At 51.0% G+C, this 22,132-nt stretch overlaps 1 protein-coding gene across 1 annotated transcript in view; it reads right to left on the bottom strand.

Annotated features, from left to right (window-relative positions):
* CARNS1 (carnosine synthase 1) overlaps positions 1 to 22,132 on the bottom strand; it is a 357,576-nt gene that overhangs the window by 297,289 nt on the left and 38,155 nt on the right. The gene's annotated exons all lie outside the window — the stretch shown is intronic.

The raw sequence follows: 22,132 nt of genomic DNA, 5'->3' as shown, positions 1-22,132 counted from the left end.
TGCACACAGGAGGCCTCACTAGAATGTCTTCTAATGATGCTCAGTTTCCTGGCTGGATGACTGAGTGGCCTCACTGGGATATGAACTTGGGTCAGTAAGAGCAAGAAATATCAGAGTGTCCCCTTCGTATAACCGATTATGGATGTATACTTCTGGTAGTAGAAGTCGTAGTATCCGTTCAATGCTATACGGTGTGCATCATTAGTATCCTTGTGTATGGGATAAAGGACCCCTGCTGTGCAAGCCTAGTCACCATACCTCGGACACGTCCAAGGTGACTTCCCATACATATCATACGCCATCGATAGCATGACCATACATCTCTCTGTCCACCCGGCTTTAAAATCTGGGTTCGGAGAGCGCCTTGATTCTTGCTGTCTGTCTTTCTATGACTTATTAAAAAAATATATACTATGACTCGGAGCAAAATATGTTTTAAGCCATTTGAGTGTAAGTCAGTGTTAAAAGCTGTGGTTGTTCACATTGTTTGTTGGCATCCAAATGCCAAGGTGTTTGCAATGAGCTCCCAGCAGTGTAACACTGAAAGCTACTGCCATGAATGACACCTTATCAGCTGGAGACTGCACATTCTCGCGGACAGTGACTGCGGATCAAGAGCTGAGGACCAGCTTGGCTCTTGAACGGCAGTTGTAATTCTGGCCGTGCCCTCCCTTTCGCCCTGTCTGCTGGCTCGGACTCTGGTGCCTTGGCACACACAGTGCCTGCCAGCTGCCATAGCTTGGTACAGGTCAGCAGCCGCATCATTTTCTTATTATAGGCGACTCGAGCACAGTAAGAACATGAACGGCAGTTTAGTGTAATTACAGGCACCCATGTACTATTTTATTATTGCCGTTTTATTATTATGTGATCGTAAGATTTATTAGGCCCTGACGACTAGTCGGCTCAGCGAGTTGAACGCTTACTAATGTTACCTTTAGTATTTTGCTCACACGCTCGAAGGCCTACAAAGCCAACTCGGGCTTCTATCCTTCTGATGTTGTGAACATGAGGTCTATTAGGGCCTTTGTTGACCGTTCTTAGAGAAAGCATCGCTGCATGAACTCCAGCGCTCATGGCTGGCGTTTGGGCGCTGTTATCACTGTCCGGGAGCCGGCGTCCCCTTCAAAGGGGGAGAGGTCACACTCTAAGCTGCTTTCAGGACAGGCCACAAATAGCAGCGCTGACCCCTGGATCTCATGACAGCGGCAGGAGGATTCCCGGCATAGCTCGTCTAATCCCGGGCTCCAGCTGGCGGAAGGATTAAGGGGCACGTGCGCCACACAGCACCCATGGAAGCAGACAACACGGGGCACAGAGCGAAGGGAAACAACACTTACAAGCAGTCCCGAGGAACCGCCAACACCCAGAGGCAGGAAGAAACCACGGCGACCAATGGAGCACAGAACACACCATGCGGCACCCCAACACGAGAGGCCCTAGACACAGACAGCACCCATGGACACCGCGCCCAACGGAGCACAGAACACATCATGCAGCACCCCAACACGAGAGGCCCTAGACACAGACAGCACCCACGGACACCGCGCCCAAGGGAGCACAGAACACACCATGCAGCACCCCAACACGAGAGGCCCTAGACACAGACAGCACCCATGGACACCGCGCCCAAGGGAGCACAGAACACACCATGCAGCAACCCAACACGAGGGGCCCTAGACACAGACAGCATTGAGGGACACTGCGCCCAAGGGAGCACAGAACACACCATGCAGCACCCCAACACGAGAGGCCCTAGACACAGACAGCACCCACGGACACCGCACCCAAGGGAGCACAGAACACTCCATGCGGCACCCCAACACGAGAGGCCCTAGACACAGACAGCACCCACGGACACCGCGCCCAAGGGAGCACAGAACACACCATGCAGCAACCCAACACGAGAGGCCCTAGACACAGACAGCACCCACGGACACCGCGCCCAAGGGAGTACAGAACACACCATGCAGCAACCCAACACGAGGAGCCCTAGACACAGACAGCATTGAGGGACACCGCGCCCAAGGGAGCACAGAACACACCATGCGGCACCCCAACACGAGGGGCCCTAGACACAGACAGCACCCACGGACACTGCGCCCAAGGGAGCACAGAACACACCATGCAGCAACCCAACACGAGAGGCCCTAGACACAGACAGCATTGAGGGACACCGCGCCCAAGGGAGCACAGAACACACCATGCGGCACCCCAACACGAGAGGCCCTAGACACAGACAGCACCCACGGACACCGCGCCCAAGGGAGCACAAAACACACCATACTGCACCCCAACACGAGAGGCCCTAGACACAGACAGCACCCACGGACACCGCGCCCAAGGAAGCACAGAACACACCATGCAGCAACCCAACACGAGGTGCCCTAGACACAGACAGCATTGAGGGACACCGCCCCCAAGGGAGCACAGAACACACCATGCGGCACCCCAACACGAGAGGTCCTAGACACAGACAGCACCCACGGACACCGAGCCCAAGGGAGCACAAAACACACCATACGGCACCCCAACACGAGGGGTCCTAGACACAGACAGCACCGAGGATCACCGCGCCCAAGGGAGCACAGAAGACACCATGCAGCAACCCAACACGAGGGGCCCAAGACGCAGACAGCACCCAGGGACACAGCGCCCAAGGGAGCACAGAACACACCATGAAGCAACCCAACACGAGAGGCCCTAGACACAGACAGCACCCAGGGACACTGCGCTCAAGGGAGCACAGAACACACCATGCAGCAACCCAACCCGAGGGTCCCTGGACGCAGACAGCACCAAGGGACACCGCGCCCAAGGGAGCACAGAACACACCATGCACCAACCCAACACGAGAGGCCCTAGACACAGACAGCACCCACGGACACCGCGCCCAAGGGAGCACAAAACACACCATACGGCACCCCAACACGAGGGGCCCTAGACACAGACAGCACCGAGGGACACTGCGCCCAAGGGAGCACAGAACACACCATGTGGCAACCCAACACGAGGGGCCCTAGACGCAGACAGCACCGAGGGACAGCGCGCCCAAGGGAGCACAGAACACACCATGCAGCAACCCAACACGAGGGGCCCTGGATGCAGACAGCACCGAGGGACACCGTGCCCAAGGGAGCACAGAACACACCATGCACCAACCCAACCCGAGGGTCTCTGGACGCAGACAGCACCGAGGGACACCGCGCCCAAGGGAGCACAGAAGACACCATGCAGCAACCCAACACGAGGGGCCCAAGATGCAGACAGCACCCAGGGACACAGCGTCCAAGGGAGCACAGAACACACCATGAAGCAATCCAACACGAGAGGCCCTAGACACAGACAGCACCCAGGGACACCGCGCTCAAGGGAGCACAGAACACACCATCCAGAAACCCAACACGAGGGGACCTAGACGCGGACAGCACCGAGGGACACCGCACCCAAGGGAGCACAGAACACACCATGCAGCAACCCAACACTAGAGGCCCTAGACACAGACAGCACCCAGGGACACCACGCCCAAGGGAGCACAGAATACATCATGCAGCAACCCAACACGAGGGGCCTAGACGCGGACAGCACTGAGGGACACCGCGCCCAAGGGAGCACAGAACACAGCATGCGGCAACCAAACACGAGGGGCCCTATATGCGGACAGCACCGAGACACACCGTGCCCAAGGGAGCACCGAACACACCATGCGGCAACCCAACACGAGGGGCCCTAGACGCTAACAGCACCCAGGGACACAGCGCCCAAGGGAGCACAGAACACACCATGAAGCAACCCAACACGAGAGGCCCTAGACACAGACAGCACCCAGGGACACCGCGCTCAAGGGAGCACAGAACACACCATGCAGCAACCCAACCCGAGGGTCCCTGGACGCAGACAGCACCGAGGGACACCGCGCCCAAGGGAGCACAGAACACACCATGCACCAACCCAACATGAGGGTCCCTGGACGCAGACAGCACCGAGGGACACTGCGCCCAAGGGAGCACAGAACACACCATGCACCAACCCACACGGGGGCCCTGGACGCAGACAGCACCGAGGGACACCGCGCCCAAGGGATCACAGAACACACCATGCACCAACCCAACACGAGGGGCCCTAGTCGTAGACAGCTCAGCACCGAGGGACACCGCGCCCAAGTGAGCACAGAATTTAGCATCCAGCAACTCAATACCATGGGCCCAAACACAACAGCCCTCATGAATACAGCGCCCAAGGGAGCGCAGAACACACCATGGACCAAACCATCATGAGGGTCTCTGGACGCAGACAGCACCCATGAACACCACGCCCAATGGAGCACAGAACACACCATCCAGCACGTCAACACCATGGGCCCAAATACAACAGCCCTCATGAACACAGCGCCCAAGGGAGTGCAGAACACACCATGCACCAAACCAACACGAGGGTCCCTAGACGCAGACAGCACCCAGGGACACCACCCCCAAGGGAGCACAGAACACAGCATCCAGCACGTCAACACCATGGGCCCAATTACAACAGCCCTCATGAACACAGCGCCCAAGGGAGCGCAGAACACACCATGCACCAACCCCAACACAAGGGTCCCTGGACGCAGACAGCACCCAGGGACACCGCGCCCAAGGGAGCACAGAACACAGCATCCAGCACACCAACACCATAGGCCCAAAAGCAACAGCCCTCATGGACCTGCGGCCAAGGGAGCACCGATCACCATGCGACATCTCAGCAGCAACGGCCCAAAGACAACAGCCCCCAGGCACACAGCAGCCACAGGAGCACACAACACGCCATGCAGCTACCCAACACGAGGTGCTCTAGACGCAGACAGCACCCAGGGACACCATGCCCAAGGGAGCACACAACACAGCATCCAGCAACTCAACACCATGGGCCCAAATACAACAGCCCTCATGAACACAGCGCCCAAGGGAGCGCAGAACACACCATGGACCAAACCATCATGAGGGTCTCTGGACAGAGACAGCACCCAGGGACACCGCGCCCAAGGGAGCACAGAACACAGCATCCAGCATACCAACACCATGGGCCCAAATACAACGGCCCTCATGGACACAGCGGCCAAGGGAGCACAGAACAGCATGCAACATCTCAGCAGCAACGTCCCAAAGACGACAGCCCCCAGGCACACAGCAGCCACGGGAGCACAGAACACGCCATGCAGCAACCCAATTTGAGGGGCCCTAGATGCAGACATCACTGAGGGACAACGCGCCCAAGGGAGCACAGAACACAGCATCCAGCAACTCAACACCATGGGCCCAAACACAACAGCCCTCATGAACACAGCGGCCAGGGGAGCACAGAACACAGCATGTAACAACTCAACACCAAGGGCCCCAAACACAGACAGCACCCAGAGACTCAGCGCCCAAGAGAGCACCGCCCATGGCATCCAGCAACTCAACACCAGGGGCCCCAAAAACAGCAGCCCCCAGGGACACCGTGCCCGAGGGAGCACCGCCCACAGCATCCACTAACTCAACACTAGGGGCCCCAGAGAGTACCCAGGGACACAGCTCAAGAGAGCACAGAACTCACCACACAGGGGCCTCAAACACAGACAACACCCATGGAAACCGCGCCCAATGGAGCACAGAACACAGCATGCAGCAACTCAACACTAGGGGCCCCAGACCGTCCCCAGGGACGAAGAGCCCAAAAGAGCATAAAACATACCACACATCAACTCAACACCAGTGGCCCAGACAGCACCCAGGGACAAAGCGCCCAAGGGAGTACAGAACACACCATGCAGCAGCTCAACAACACCAGGGGCCCCAGGAGCAGACAGCACCCTAGGACACAGCACCCAAGAAAACGCAGAACACAGCATATAGCAACTCAACACAAGGAGCCCAAACACAACAGCACTCAGGGACATCGCGCCCAAGAGAGCACAGAACACACCATGCAGCAACTCAACTCTAGGGGCCCCAGATGCAGACACCACCCAAGGGACACAGTGCCCTAGAGAGCACAGAACACAAAGTACAGCAACTCAAAACCATGGACCCAAACACAACAGCCGGCAGGGACACCCGCCCAAGGGAGCACACAACACACCATGCAGCAACTCAACACTAGGGGCCCAACCACCACAGCCCCCAGAGAGAGCATACCCAAGTGAGCACAGAACACACCATGCAGCAACTCAACACAAGTGGCCCAAACACAACAGCCCCCAGAGAGACCGCACCCAAGTGAGCACAGAACACACCATGCAGCAACTCAACACCATGGGCCCCAGACAGCACCCAGAGACAGAGTGGCCAAGGAAGCACAGAACACACCATGCAGCAATTCAATACCATAGGCCCCAGACAGCACTCAGGGACACAGCGGCCAAGAGAGCACAGAACACACCATGCAGCAGCTTAACACCAGGGGCCTCAAACACAGAGAACAACCATGGACTCAGTGCCCAAGGTAGCACTATACACAGCATCCAGCAGCTCAACACCAGGAGCCCTGAAGATCTAGGGACACAGCGTACAAGGGAGCACTAAACACAGCATCCAGCAACACGGATCCCAGGGTCCGCGATCACAGATTGCACCCAGGGACACAGCAACCAAGGGAGTACAACACACAACTTTTAGCAACTTTACACCCAAAGTCCATGAACGTAGACAGTAGCCAGGTATACAGGACATTAGGGAGCACCGCACACAGCATCCAGCAACTCAACACCCTGGGGCCGTGAGCACAGACAGCACCCATGGGACACGGCGCCCAAGGGAGCAAAGAACACACCATCTAGTAACTTAACACCAGGGGGCCAAACACAGACAACACCCAGGGGCACAGAGTGAAGGGAAACAACACACATGAGCAGCACAGAGGAACCACCAACACCCCGAGGCAGAAAACAACCACAGCGCCAAAAGGAGCAAATAACACACCATCCAACAACTCAACACTAGGGACCCCAAACACAACAGCACATGGGAACAGAGCACCCAAGAGAGCACCTAGCACACCATCCAGCAACTCAACACACGGGGCCGCAAACTCAACAGGACCCATGGACATAGTTTCCAAGGGAGCATCGCACACACAGCATCCAGCAACTCAACACTCACGGGCTTCAAACACAAGCAGCACCTTGGGACACAGCGCTGAAGGAAGAACCACACTTAGCATGTAGCTTCTCAACACCAAGGGGCACCAGACACCACAGCACCCAGGTTCACACTGCCCAAAGAAGCACCACACACACCATGCAGCAACTCAACACCTAAAAGCCCAGAACAAAGCACCCAAGGACTCAACAACTAAAGGCACACCAACTCAAAACTATGGGGTGCCGAACACTTACATTGCACAGGGACACAGCGCCCAAGGAAGCACCACACTCAGCATCCAGAAGTGCAACAGCATGGGGACCCAACACAGACATCACCCAGGGACACAGCGCCCAAGAGAGTACCACACTCAGCATCCAGCAATTCAACACTCACGTGCCCCGAACACAACAGCAGCCAGGGACACAGGGCAGAAGGGATCACCACAAAAAACATCCAGCAACTCAACACCAGGGGCCTCGGACACAGACAGTATCCAAGGACATAGCGCCCAACAGAGCACCACACACTATGAACTCAACTGCCAGGGGTCCTGTGCAAAACAGCACCTAGGGACACAGAGCGAAGAGGAAACAGCCAACATAAGCAGCACCCAGGGGTACCGAAGACAGACATTACCCAGGGACACAGCACCCAAGAGAGCATGACACTCAGCACCCAGCAACTCAACATTCAGGGGCTTCAGGTACAATAGCATCCATGGGACACAGAGCCCAAGAGAGCACCACACACAGCATCAGGCAACTTGAGGGGCCTCAAACACAGACAGCACCCAGAGGCACACCATCCAAGGGAGGACCACACTCCCCATCCAACAGCTCAACAACCAGGGGTTCAGAAACAGTACATCACCAAGAACAAGGCTCAAATGCCCCAAGAAGCCGCAGCCCACAAGGGCATTGCACTAATAGGGTTGCTGTACAAATTCACTTACAAACCTAGGGGAACCAAACACAGACATCAGGCAAGCATACAGCAGCCAGAAATATGTTAACACACAGCATTGAGGAACACATCACCCAGAGACTCCAAACATACTACATGCGCACTATGCCCAGAGGCCCCAAACTCCTACACCTAATGGGACATCACACAAAGCCACAAAGCAAGCAAACACAGCAGCTATTGATCCACACCTCCTGTACCACTCAAAACCAAGACACAAGAAGACACAGAGCATCCAGGGCCCCGAACACAGATAACACCTGAGGGGGTCAATATGTACTGTACAAAGACCTGAGAGCACCCTCCACTCAGGGACTCCAAATGCACACCTTCCTCAGGCCCCAAACATCATTCATGGCTACTCAAAAATCATGCACACCAATTATATTGAGTGTGCAGTAGTCATAACACCATTCTGTGAGTCTTACCCTGAAATATACCATGCTGGCAAGAAATCCCAGAACATGCCATTAGCAGAACACAAATGGATCTCAGCATATACAGAACACACAAAACATAGGAATCCCAAAAATATGGCTTGCACGCCGCACCCAGATACCTACTGTACAAACATCACACAGGGACTTTACTCAGCACCCAGGGAACCCAGACTTAATCTGTGCATTAAGGGACCCCCATACATATCATACACATAGCACATATCATGCATACCATTCATCTACCATCCACACAGAAAAACATAGACTCCAACAGATACACTAGAGTTTGCAAAGATTCTGATGACCCCGAACATATTCTGTGCACAAGGCATTAGGAACACCGACTGCTAAAGCACCAGTGAACACAAATTAATGCACTATAATGTCCATAATTCCAAGCACTTCCAAGTCACTGAAAGGGCTGGAAATAAACCAACAAAGAAGCCCCACCAACAATGAAAGCTCTACAGAACAGTCCCATCAGTCCGATACGGCCGCTAGGAAAATAGAATCCACAAGACCAGCCCAAGGGACAGAATCTAGCACTGCAGGGTACTTGCAAGATCTACAAGTCACTCACACATATGCCGCTAGAATGTCATCAACACAAAGGGGCTCTCAAAGCGATTCCAGCCTCTGGCCAGACATCTCAGCTCTATGGAGGCCAACCATCAAAGACGAGTATGAATCCGCTGTACACATCGAAAGGAAATATAGACATTCTCAACAGATGAAACATCTCAAAACATTTACAACACATTCAGCCGCTGTCTTATATCACCTGTAGGGCCATTGTCAGGGTGCAATTCATCACTCTGACCTCACAGCCAAGGATGGAGCAAACTATTATAAATTGCAGTCACTCCAGCACAGCAGCAAGAGTGCTTAAAGAAAAATACCAATTCACAGAATGGGGATAGACATCCGGATGATCGAAAATGAAAAGTATCCATTCATTTTACATGCATACTCCAAGAATACCCCCACGGCCTGTGTCCTGAAAGGGAACGGCCATGGGGAATGCTCTCTAGAACAAGCAAATATCAGGTGTAGGGTCAACAACCCGTTTGGGGGCAGACATGTCACTACCACCATCACAGTCCCCACACCCCCGCGCCACACCTCTCCAAACTCGGCTTATTGGGGCTGGGTCGCCTCCAATTTGGCCGACAAAATTCAGGCCCACCCCTAACAAGGACTCCTTACATCACAGCAGCACAGCAGGAAGTATCCAAATTCTAAACATCATGGCATGGATATCGCAGGCATGCACAAGATCTTGCAAAGCTCGATGTCGACCTCGCTCCTCAAAGGGACAGATCTCATCTGCGTACAAGAAACGTGGGCAACCACGCCCAATCCCTTAACAGGCTATGCAGAATTTTTTAAGCCAGCTATCAAAATCAACCTATTCGGGAGGCCATCTGGGGGCATCTTCATATACATCAAGCACTCTCTAAAGCTGTGTTTTACAGAGTTAAAAAACACCTCTGGCATGTTTCTAGCCGGCATCCTTAAAGGGCTCAAGTTTGTGGAAGGACCACTACCCATAGTAATAATTAATGTATACTACAATCCCCACGGCCAAGGACCCAAAGATAAGTTTACCCAGCTGATCAAGCAGATTGAAATCCTGATAACACAACATGCATCCTTGGAAATCATTCTCCTTGGGGATTTTAATATGCACCATCTCAACATGGAATGGAACTCCGACGTCAGTGCCATTGGGAGCACAGGGAGTCTTAACATCTTCCTTCGGACGTACAACTTGGAAATTTCTCATCCACAATGTCTGAGCCAGGAATAATCCACCCACCCACCTACAATAACCAGACAACTATAGGTTATATCTTATTGAGCCAGCGACTATGTAAAACCATGCTAAGCTATGCAGTGCACCCATGGAATGAAAGCGATCATGCTGCTTTGCTGCTGCGCTTAAAGGTCACTGTGGGAAGCCGCCACACTGTGCCCCCTTGGACAGTCAATTGGTGAAGAACAACACAGACTCCTGAGGAGAATAAAATGGGTGCAGACTACCATCAATAAATTCGACTCATGGAAATCTACATGGACTGGCTGGCCGACTGGGCTCAATAAGCCGGCCATTATAGTTGAATGGGAAAAACGTGCACACAAACTGGGCATGCTGCTCCGTGGGAGCACCATGCACAGTAAAACAAGAATGACAACCCACACCTTAGGCCTAGCTCCACAGATCAAGCTAAGCTCGCAGCAACAAAAAATAAAACAAAGGGCACATAAAAAACAAAAATTGAAGCCCCCAAAAAGCAGCTGAAATCAGCAGCAAAGATTCACACGCACATCCTCTGGAAATTAAAACGGGAAGCTACTGAGGCGAAATGGATGGAGATCTTTGATTTGCTGGCGCAGAACAAGACTTAACATTATTGGCAATACCTAAATAATTTAATTCATGAATCCTCCAACAGAGGGAACTCGGTCTCAGTGGAGACCTGGGTAGCTCATGTAAAGTCATTATACACCAACGACCAGAAACCCATCTGCGCAAATGGATACGCCCCACTGAGCAAGTCTGAAAATATCGGAGGTGAGCTCCCCGGGCCACCGGGAGAATCTACCGTTCCAAGCGAGGCTGCAGAGGCACTGTCTTAAAAAGGATCCGGAAAAATGGAGCTCTAGGCCTCTGTGGCCTGCCCGGCTCCCTCCACATACATTTCTGGACTTCAAACCTCTCAATGACGTATGCAGAATGCAGGCTTCTGGAGGATGTTCCAGATTCCTGGAGGGGCTCACTGCTGCAACCAATTTTAAAAAAAGGCTCAAATACCGACCCAAAGAACTATCGGATGATCGCCCTGTTGGACATCGAGGTAAAGGCCTATGCCAGCATACTCTTGCAGGAATTAGCAGACTAGGTACAAACCAAAGGTTTTTCGCCATTCCACCAGACCGGGTTTAGACCGGGGGCTCAACTGTGGACAACATCACAGTCCTGTCATGTTTAGCCCAACAAGCAGCAGCCCGTCACCCTCCCCTTCCCCCCTCTCCGCCTGCTTTATCCACTACTCAGCAGCCTTTGATGGGATAGTCTGTAACACCCTTTGGCTGAACCTTCTAGGGTGGAACATCTGCCCGAAATTACTGCAAGCCATCAGATCTCTATACTCGAGGACCTGGGTAAGGATCAAACTCTCCAGGGAATCCGCCACGGAAAAATTGCCACCTAAAGCAGGGCTGTGTCCTGGCACTGCTTCTATTTAATTTGTACACTACCGACTTGGGCCTGGCACTGCATGGGGCCTGCTTCGCTACTCTAAAATCGCAAACACAAAAATTCACCTGATGCAGTATGCCGATGAACTTGTTCTTCTGGACCACACAAAAAAGGCCTCCAAATAGCCCGCCCTGTCTGACTATAACATCAAGAACGAGCTGTTAGCTAACTCGAGAAAATCCAAAATTGTGATCTTCGGCAGCCACCCAAAAGAAAAACTCACTAAGTGGCGCCTAGGTACTCTGACCCTAGACTGTGTACAAAGTTATAATTATCTCGTGCTTGTCTAAGTGAGACCGGTCTGCCCTCACTTCATCTACATAAAATGCGGCTGAAGGTAAAGATCAATCAATCAATCATGCATTTGTAAAGCGCACTTCTCACCCGTGAGAGTCTCAAGGCGCTGGGGGGGCTGCTACTGCTCGAACAGCCAGGTCTTGAGAAGTCTCCTGAAGGTCAGCAGGTCTTGGGTCTGCCACAGGTGGATGGGAAGGGTGTTCAACATCTTGGCAGTGAGGTGGGAGAAAGATCTGCTGCCGGCAGTCGCTCTTCGGATGCGGGGGACGGTGGCGAGGGTGAGGTCAGCGGAGCAAAGCTGGTGGTTCGGGGTGTAGAAGGTGAGTCGTTCATTGAGTTATGCTGGTCCGTTGTTGTGGAGTGCTTTGTGAGCGTGGGTGAGGAACTTGAAGGTGATCCTCTTGTTGATGGGGAGCCAGTGCAGGTCTCTCAGGTGGGGTGTGATGTGGCTGTGGCAGGGTCTGTCGAGGATGAGGCATGCAGAGGCATTCTGTATGCGTTGTAGTAGTTTCTGGAGTTTGGCCGAGGTTCCCGCATCGAGGGCATTGCTGTAGTCCAGTCTGCTGCTGACGAGGGCCTGGGTTACTGTCCTTCTGGTTACGGTGGGGATCCATCTGTAGATCTTGCGAAGCATGCGGAGGGTGTTAAAGCAGGAGGAGGAAACGGCGTTGACTTGCTGGGTCATTGACAGAGATTAGTCCAGGATGAACCCCAGGTTGCGTGCATGGTCGGTGGGTGTCGGTGCAGCTCCCAGCATGGCCGGCCACCAGGAGTCGTCCCAGACAGAGGGGGTGGAGCAGAGGATGAGGACCTCCGTCTTGTCCGAGTTCAGTTTCAGGCGGCTGTTCTTCATCCATTCGGCGACGGCCTTCATTCCTTCATGGAGGTTGGTTTTGTTGGTGGTGGGGGCCATGGTGAGGGAGGGGATCAGCTGAGTGTCGTCGGCATATGAGATGATGTTGAGGTCGTGTGATCGGGCTATGTGGGCAAGCGGTGCCATGTAGATGTTGAAGAGTGTCGGGCTGAGGGATGATCCTTTGATTATGCCACAGATGATCTTGGTGTCTTTAGATCGGAATGGAGGGAGGCGGACACTCTTGGTTCTGCCGGTGAGGAAGGAGGTGGTCCAGTCCAGGGCTCTGTCGCGGATCCCTGCGTTGTGGAGGCGTGTGTGTAGGGTGTGGTGGCAGACGGTGTTGAAGGCGGCCGACCGGTCTAGGAGGATGAGGAAGGTGGTCACACATGCCCTTTACAAACTATATGCCACCCTAGACAGTCCAACATCTATGGCAATTCAAAGGGTACTGATCGCTAAACTTTTACCATCACTCAATTATGTGCAACAGACATTCTCGGGAATTCTCGCAGAGGTCCTGGAAAAAATAAATTGCGTAGCATATATAAAAATATTTCGTTTGCACAAGAAACACCTTCATCCGCCTCGAATATGACCTCATTTAACAAAAACTAGAAGGGATAGCCGCATTGGCAAAAGTCTTTTATCTGGTAACTGTGGCCTCTGATAACATCATGACGGCTCTCATAAAGATAATTTTTGTAAAACCAAGTAATCCTTGGTCTGCCAAACTTTCAACAGCAAAGAAACTGCTACAACTAGCCATCGAGAACTGAGATCCAAGCTTAATTGATTATGCAACCATCAAATCATCAATAAAAAACAATTGCGTTTCCGTTCTCGCACCTTAGATATGGAATCCCTGGAAGTCAGGGATTTCCTTGAAACCTTATGTTTCTCACAAACTCTAAAAAACACACAAGCCCCACCTCATGCAGTACGGGCACCTAATCAGAAAGACTACATCCGCTTCCCTTTAAAGAATTACATCCAACTTAGAAAGCACTCACAGACATCACAGAGTGTCGCTTATGTAACTATAAAAGGGAGTCCCTGGCACAAGTATTGTTATGCCACAGAATCAATGTCAGACTAATCCTTCTCCATCTGGGCACTCGCACAGCAAAGGATGCCGTTTGCCAACTCTACACTCAGTGAAGAACATGGCCAATTGTGGCAAATTTATACACCAAAAGCGCACACTTCCGAAAGACAAAATGGCACAGGCAGAGATCGCCTAACAGCCTGATGAGCCCTATGATACAAGTAACACTCTCCCTTGAGGTCCACCCTATCTTAGAGTATTCAATACCACCAAAAGATAGTATTTTTTTTTTTTAAATTCTTTTATTTACAGCACCGGCTGTTTACATATTTTCACGTCGGTATGTTTTTAAAGACTGGCTGTTTCTACCTGTTACCTCAAACATGACCATCACCTTGCGCTACATGTACTTTTTAATTTTTGTATATTGTAATGGTTTTTAGTAATCACACAATACATTTTTATTTATTTGTTCATTCATTAAAAAAAACAAATCACTGAAAGAGTCAATGATATCAAGATACTGAAGCAGTGCCCTCTCAATGCTAGTGCATGACAGTGTGAGATTACTTCATTAGTGTGAAGCTACTGAAGCACTGCCCACTATGTGCTGCTGTACAGCAGTGGTAGTTTCCTCCAGCATTGTCCTGTCGGTGCTGTTGGATTACAGCAGGGTGAACTTCGTCCAGCAGTGCCATGTCAGTGCTGCAGGATTCCGATAGTGTGAGCGTCCTCCAGCAGTACAATGTCTGTGCTATAGAACTGTAGTAGTACAAGCTTCCTCTAGCAGTGCCATGTCAGTGATATAGGACTGCTACAGTGTGAGTTACCTCCAGCACTGCCATTTCAGAGATATAGGGCATCTTCCACCAGTGCATTGTCAGTGCCATAGATCTCCAGCAGTGTCCGCTTCCTCAGCAATGCCCTCTCAGTAAGATTGGACTCATGTAGGATGAGTTTCCTCCAGCAGTGCTGTGTCAGTGCTTTAGGACTCCTGCAGTATGAGCTTCATAGCACTCCAGTAGTGTGAGTTTCCTTCTGCAGTGCCCTCTTAGTGCCATAGATCTCCAGCAGGAGAGCTTCTTCCAGCCATGCCATGTCAGTGCTATAGAACTTCAGTAGTGTGAACTTCTCCAGCCGTGCCATGTCAGTGCTATAGAACTTCCGAAGTGTGACATTCCTTCAGCCGTGCCATGTTGCTGCTATAGAACTTCAGAAGTGTGACCTTCTTCCAGCCGTGCCATGTCAGTTCTATAGAACTTCAGAAGTGTGACCTTCCTTCAGCCATGCCATGTCACTGCTATAGAACTTCAGAAGTGTGACCTTCTTCCTGCCATGCCATGTTGCTGCTATAGAACTTTAGAAGTGTGACCTTCTTCCTGCCGCGCCATGTCAGTTCTATAGAACTTCAGAAGTGTGACCTTCTTCCTGCCGTGCCATGTCAGTGCTATAGAACTTCAAAAGTGTGACCTTCCTTCAGCCGTGCCCCGTCGCTGCTATAGAACTTCAGAAGTGTGACCTTCTTCCTGCTGTGGCATGTCAGTGCTATAGAACTTCAGAAGTGTGATCTTCCTCCAGCCTTGCAATGTCGCTGCTTTAGAACTTAGGAAGTGTGACCTTCCTCTAGCCATGCCACGTCTGTGCTATAGAACTTCAGAAGTGTGACCTTCCTCCAGCCTTGCAATGTCGCTACTTTAGAACTTAGGAAGTGTGACCTTCCTCTAGCCATGCCACGTCTGTGCTGTAGAACTTCAGAAGTGTGACCTTCCTCCAGCCGTGCCATGTCAGTGCTATAGAACTTCAAAAGTGTGCCCTTCCTCCAGCCGTGCCATGTCAGTGCTATAGAACTTCAGAAGTGTGACCTTCCTCCGGCCTTGCCATGTCCCTGCTATAGAACTTCAGAAGTGTGACCTTCTTCCTACCGTGCCATGAAAGTGCTATGGAACTTCAGAAGTGTGACCTTCCTCTAGCCGTGCCATGTCAGTGCTATAGAACTTCAAAAGTGTGCCCTTCCTCCAGCCGCGCCATGTCAGTGCTATAGAACTTCAGAAGTGTGACCTTCCTCCGGCCTTGCCATGTCCCTGCTATAGAACTTCAGAAGTGTGACCTTATTCCAACCGTGCCATGTCGCTGCTATGGAACTTCAGAAGTGTGACCTTTTTCCTGCTGTGCCATGTCGCTGCTATAGAACTTCAAAAGTGTGATCTTCCTCCAGCCTTGCAATGTCGCTGCTTTAGAACTTAGGAAGTGTGACCTTCCCCTAGCCATGCCACGTCTGTGCTATAGAACTTCAGAAGTGTGACCTTCCTCCAGCCGTGCCATGTCAGTGCTATAGAACTTCAAAAGTGTGCCCTTCCTCCAGCCGTGCCATGTCAGTTCTATAGAACTTCAGAAGTGTGACCTTCCTCCGGCCTTGCCATGTCCCTGCTATAGAACTTCAGAAGTGTGACCTTCTTCCTACCGTGCCATGAAAGTGCTATGGAACTTCAGAAGTGTGACCTTCCTCTAGCCGTGCCATGTCAGTGCTATAGAACTTCAAAAGTGTGAGCTTCTTCCAGCCGTTGCATGTCGCTGCTATAGAACTTCAGAAGTATGACCTTCCTCTAGCCGTACCATTTCAGTAACACAGAATTCCAGCAGTGCCATTTTATTTCTGTATTACTCCTGCAGTGTGATCCTTTTCCAGCAGTGTCATGTCAGTGCTTTAGAACTCCAGCAGTGTGAGCTTCCTCCAACAGTGCCATTTCATTTCTATAGGACTCCTCCTGTGTGAGGTTCCCCCTGTAGTATGTTGTCAATGGTATAGGACTCCTAATGAATGAGTGTCTGCCAGCAGTGCCAAGTCAGAAGTATAAGACATCTACAGCATGAGCTTCCTCCAGCAGGGCCCGGTCACTGCTATAGAACTCAAGCAATGTGAGGTTCCCCTAGCATTGCCATCTAAGTGGTATAGTACTCTTACAGTGTGGGCTTTCTTCAGCAGTGCCGTGTAAGTACTATAGAACTGCAGAAGTGTGACCTTTCTGTAGCAGTGCCATGTCAGTGCTAGGGAACTCCAGCAGTGTGAGCTTCCTCCAGCAGTGTCATGTCATTACTGTATTACTCCTGCAGTGTGGCTGTCTTACAGCAGGTGCTTATGTGCTACAGAACTCCTACGGCGTGAGCTTCCACCAGCAGTGCAGTGCAGTGCTATAGCAGTCCTTCCTTGGGAGCTTTCTCCAGCAGTGTCCGGTCAGTGCCATAGAACTCCAGCAGTGTGAGGTTCCTCAAGCAGTGCACTCTATGTGGTATAATGTTCTTACAGTGTGAGATTTCGTCAGCAGTGCTATAGAACTGCAGCAGTGTGAGCTTCCTCCAGCAGTGACATGTCAGTAACATAGAATTCCAGCAGAGTAAGCTTTCTCCAGCAGTGCCATGTCAGTACTGTATCACTCCTGCAGTGTGACTGTCTTCCAGCAGGGTCATGTGTGCTATAGAACTCCACTGGAGTGAGCTTCATCCAGCAGCGCAGTACAGTATCACTGCTATAGCACTCCTACATTCCAGCAGTCTTGTGTTAGCGCTATAGGACTCCAGCAGTGTTTTGTTAGTGCTATATAACTCCTACAGCATGAGCTACATTCAGCAGTGCAGCGTCAGAGCTATAGTACTCCTACAGGGAAACCCTCCCCCAGCAGTGTACACTTCCGTCAATAGTACCATCCCAGTGCTATAGGATATTCGTTAATCAGCGCAGGTTTAGTGCTATAGAACTCCTGGAGTGTGAGCTTCATTCAGCCGCGGCCATGTCAATGAAATAGTACTCCTACACATTGATCTTTCTGTGCTAGCTGCGTGTTAATCCGATAGGCCTACTCCAGTGTGAGCCTCCTCCAGTAATGCAGTGTCAGGTGCTATAGTACTACACTCTGAGCTTTGTCCAGTAGTGCCATGTCAGTCCTATAGGAAACTTACAGTGTTAATATCCTTCATCAGTGCCCTCTTACAGCTGCAGTACGGTGACAGTTTAAGTTTTCCCCATCAGTGCCATGTCAGTGCCATAAGACTTGTTCAAGTGGTCTGTAAGTGCAATAGCACTCCTACAGTGTGTACGTCTTCCTGCAGTGTCCTAGTAGTGCTATAGAACTCCAGCCCTGTAAGCATTCTCCAGCAGTGCCATGCATGTGCTTTAGAACGCCTATAGTGTGAGGTTGCTCCAGCAGTGCCATGTCAGTGCTCTAGGGAACTCCTACCATGTGAGTTTAGTACAGCGATGCCATGTCAGTGATATAGGACTCCAGCAGTGTAGGCGTCCTTCTGCTGTGCTCATGTCAGTTCTGTAGTACTTCAGTAGTACTTCAGCAGTGTACCCCCCTCTTGCTGTGCCCCTGTCAGTTCTACAGTACTTCAGTAGTACTTCAGTAGTGTACCCCCTCTTGCTGTGCCCTTGACAGTTCTATAGTACTTTAGTAGTGTACCCACTCTTGCCGTGACCCTGTCAGTTCTGTAGTACTTCAGCAGTGTACCCCCTCTTGTCATGACCCTGACAGTTCTATAGTACTTCAGTAGTGTACCCCCTCTTTCTGTGCCCCTGACAGTTATATGGTAATTCAGTAATTCAACAGTGTACCCTGCTCTTGCTGTGCCCCTGACAGTTCTAATAGGACTTCAGCAGTTTACCTCCTGCTGTGCCTCTGAGAGTTCTACAGTACTTCAGTAGTACTTCAGTAGTGTACCCCCTCGTGCTGTGCCGCTGAGAGTTTTATAGTGCTTGAGTAGTACTTTAGCAGTGTGTCCCTCTCTTGCTGTGCCTCTGAAAGTTCTATAGTATTTCAGTAGTGTACCCCCTCTTGCTGTGCCTCTGACAGTTCTATAGCACTTCAGCTTCACTTCAGTAGTGTACCCCCTCTTGCTGTGCCTCTGACAGTTCCATAGTACTTAAGTAGTATCTCAGCAGTGTGCCCACCTTTTGCTGTGCCCGTGAGAGTTCTATAGTACTTCAGTTATACTCCAGCAGTGTGCCCACCTCTAGCTGTGCCTCTGAGAGTTTTATAGTACTTCAGTAGGTATTTAGCAGTGTGCCACTCTCCTGCTGTGCCCCTGAGAGTTCTATAGTGCATCAGTAGTACTTATAGTACTTCAGTAGTTATTTAGCAGTGTAACCCCTCTTGCTGTGCCCCTGGCAGTTCTATAGTACTTAAGTAGTGTTTCAGAAGTGTGCCCATCTCTTGCTGTACCCCTGAGAGTTCTATAATACTTCAGTAGTGTAACCCTTCTTGCTGTGCCTCTGACAGTTCCATAGTACTTAAGTAGTATCTCAGCAGTGTGTCCACCTTTTGCTGTGCCCCTGAGAGTTCTATACTACTTGAGCTGTACTCCAGCAGTGTACCCACCTCTTGCTGTGCCTCTGAGAGTTTCATAGTACTTCAGTAGTACTTTAGCAGTGTGCCACTCTCCTGCTTTGCCCCTGAGAGTTCTATAGCATGTCTGTAGTACTTCAGCAGTGTAACCCCTCTTGCTGTGCCCCTGGCAGTTCTATAGTACTTAAGTAGTATTTCAGCAGTGTGCCCTCCTCTTGAGTGCCCCTGAGAGTTACATAATACTTCACTAGTGTACCCCCTCTTGTCGTGACCCTGACAGTTCTATAGTACTGCAATAGTGTATCCACTCTTGCTGTGCCGCTGACAGTTCTATAGTACTTAAGTAGTATTTCAGCAGTGTGCCCACCCCTTGCTGTGTCCTTGAGAGTTCGATAGTACTTCAGAAGTACTTCAACAGTGTACCCCGTATTGCTGTGCCCCTGACAGTTCTATAGAATTTCAGTAGTACTTGAGTAGTGTTCCCCCTCTTGCTGTGCCTCTGACACTTCTATAGTACTTCAGTAGTACTTCAGTTGTGTACTCTCTCTTGCTGCACCCCTGGCAGTTCTACAGTACTTCAGTGGAAGAGGTGTGGCGCAGCTATGAAAGAGGTGTGGCGCAGAGGCCAGGGTGCCTGACTCTGGACTACGGGGTTCACGGTTCTCTCTGCCGGCAGCAGGTTAGCCCAGCACCATGTAATTCCGGGCAATAGCTTGCTTAATCTTCCCGAGGGCCCCCAGCGCCGGGACACCACTTCGGAGGTAGCTGTGCGCTTTACAAATACTGCTATTTCATTCCATTTAATTTCAGTAGTACTTCAGTTGTGTACCCCCTCTTACTGTGCCCCTGGCAGTTCTATAGTACTTCAGTAGTGTACCCCCGTCTTGCTGTGCCCAAGATAGTTCTATAGTACTTCAGTAGGACTTCAGTAGTGTCCTCCTTGCTGTGCCCCTGGTAGGTCTATAGTTCTTCACTAGTACAATAGTGTACCCCCTCTTGCTGTGACCCTGACAGTTCTATAGTACGTCAGTAGTGTACCCCCTCTTGCTGTGCCCCTGATAGTTCTACAGTACTTCAGTAGTGTACCCCCTCTTGCTGTGCCCCTGACAGTTATATGGTAATTCAGTAATTTAACAGTGTACCCCGCTCTTGCTGTGCCCCTGACAGTTCTATTATGACTTTAGCAGTGTACCCCATCTTGCTGTGCCCCTGTCAGTTCTATAGTATTTCAGCAGTGTTCCCCCCCTCTTGCTGTGCCCCTGAGAGTTTTATAGTACTTCAGTAGTACTTAAGCAGTGCACTCCCTCTTTCTGTGCTGCTGAAAGTTCTATAGTACTTCAGTAGTAGTTCAGCTGTGTACCCCCTCTTACTGTGACCCTGACAGTTCTATAGCACTCCAGTGGCGTAACCCCTCCTGCTGTGCATCTAGAAGTTCTATAGTAATTCAGTAGTACTTCAGTAGTGTACCCCTCTTGCTGTGCCCCTGACAGTTCTATAGTACTTCAGTAGTACTTCAGTAGTGTACCCCCTCTTGCTGTGCCTCTGACAGTTCTATAGTACTTCAATGCTGCTTCAGTAGTGTACCCCCTCTTGCTGTGCCCCTGGCAGTTCTATAGTATGTCAGTAGTACTTCAGTAGTGTACCCCCTCTTGCTGTGCTTCTGAGAGTTCTATAGTATTACAGTTGCACTTTAGCAGTGTACCCATCTCTTGCTGTGCCTCTGAGAGTTGTATAGTACTCCAGTAGTGTACACCCTCTTGCTGTGCCACTGACGGTTCTTATAGGACTTCAGCAGTGTACCTCTTCTTGCTTTACCCCTGAGAGTTTTATAGTACTTCAGTAGTAGTTCAGCTGTGTACCCCCTCTTGCTGTGACCCTGACAGTTCTATAGTACTTCAGTAGTGTACCCCCTCTTCCTGTGCCCCTGACAGCTCAAATAGGACGTCAGCAGTGTACCCCATCTTGCTGTGTGCATGTCAGTTCTATAGTATTTCAGCAGTGTACCCCCTCTTGCTGTTCCATTGTAAGTTTTAAATTACTTCAGTACTACGTCAGCAGTGTACCCCCTCTTGCTGTGCCCCTGAGAGTTCTATAGTACTTCAGTAGTACTTCAGCAGTGTACCCCCTCTTGCTGTGACCCTGACAGTTCTGTAGTACTTCAGCAGTGTACCCCCTCTTGCCGTGACCCTGACAGTTCTATAGTACATCAGTAGTGTACCCCCTCTTGCTGTGCCCCTGACAGATCTACAGTACTTCAGTAGTGTACCCTCTTTTGCTGTGCCTCTGACAGTTATATGGTAATTCAGTAATTCAACAGTGTACCCTGCTCTGGCTGTGCCCCTGACAGCTCTAATAGGACTTCAGCAGTGTACCTCCTCTTGCTGTGCCCCTTAGTGTTTTATAGAACTTCAGTAGTACTTCAGCAATGTACCCTCTCCTGCCACAATCCTGACATTTCTATAGTATTTCAGTAGTGTACCCCCTCTTGCTGTGCCTCTGAGAGTTCTACAGTACTTCAGTAGCGTACCCCTTGCTGTGCCCCTGTTAGGTCTATAGTTCTTCACTAGTACCTCAGTAGTGTACCCCCCTTGCTGTGCCCCTGACAGTTCTACAGTACTTCAGTAGTGTACCCCTTGCTGTGCCTCTGGTAAGTGTATAGTACTTAACTAGTACTTCAGTAGTGTACCCCCTTGTGCTGTGCCCCTCACAGTTCATTAGTACTTGAGTAGTGTACCCCCTCTTGCTGTGCCCCTAAGAGTTCTATAGTACTTCGGTAGTACTTCAGCAGTGTACCCCCTCTTGCTGAGACCCTGACAGTTCTGTAGTACTT

Source organism: Triturus cristatus, chromosome 4_1, assembly GCF_964204655.1.
Source record: "Triturus cristatus chromosome 4_1, aTriCri1.1, whole genome shotgun sequence".
In the NCBI taxonomy this organism is placed as follows: domain Eukaryota; kingdom Metazoa; phylum Chordata; class Amphibia; order Caudata; family Salamandridae; genus Triturus; species Triturus cristatus.
Note: the sequence above shows the minus strand (reverse complement) of the source record. Positions and strands in the feature narration are given on the sequence as shown.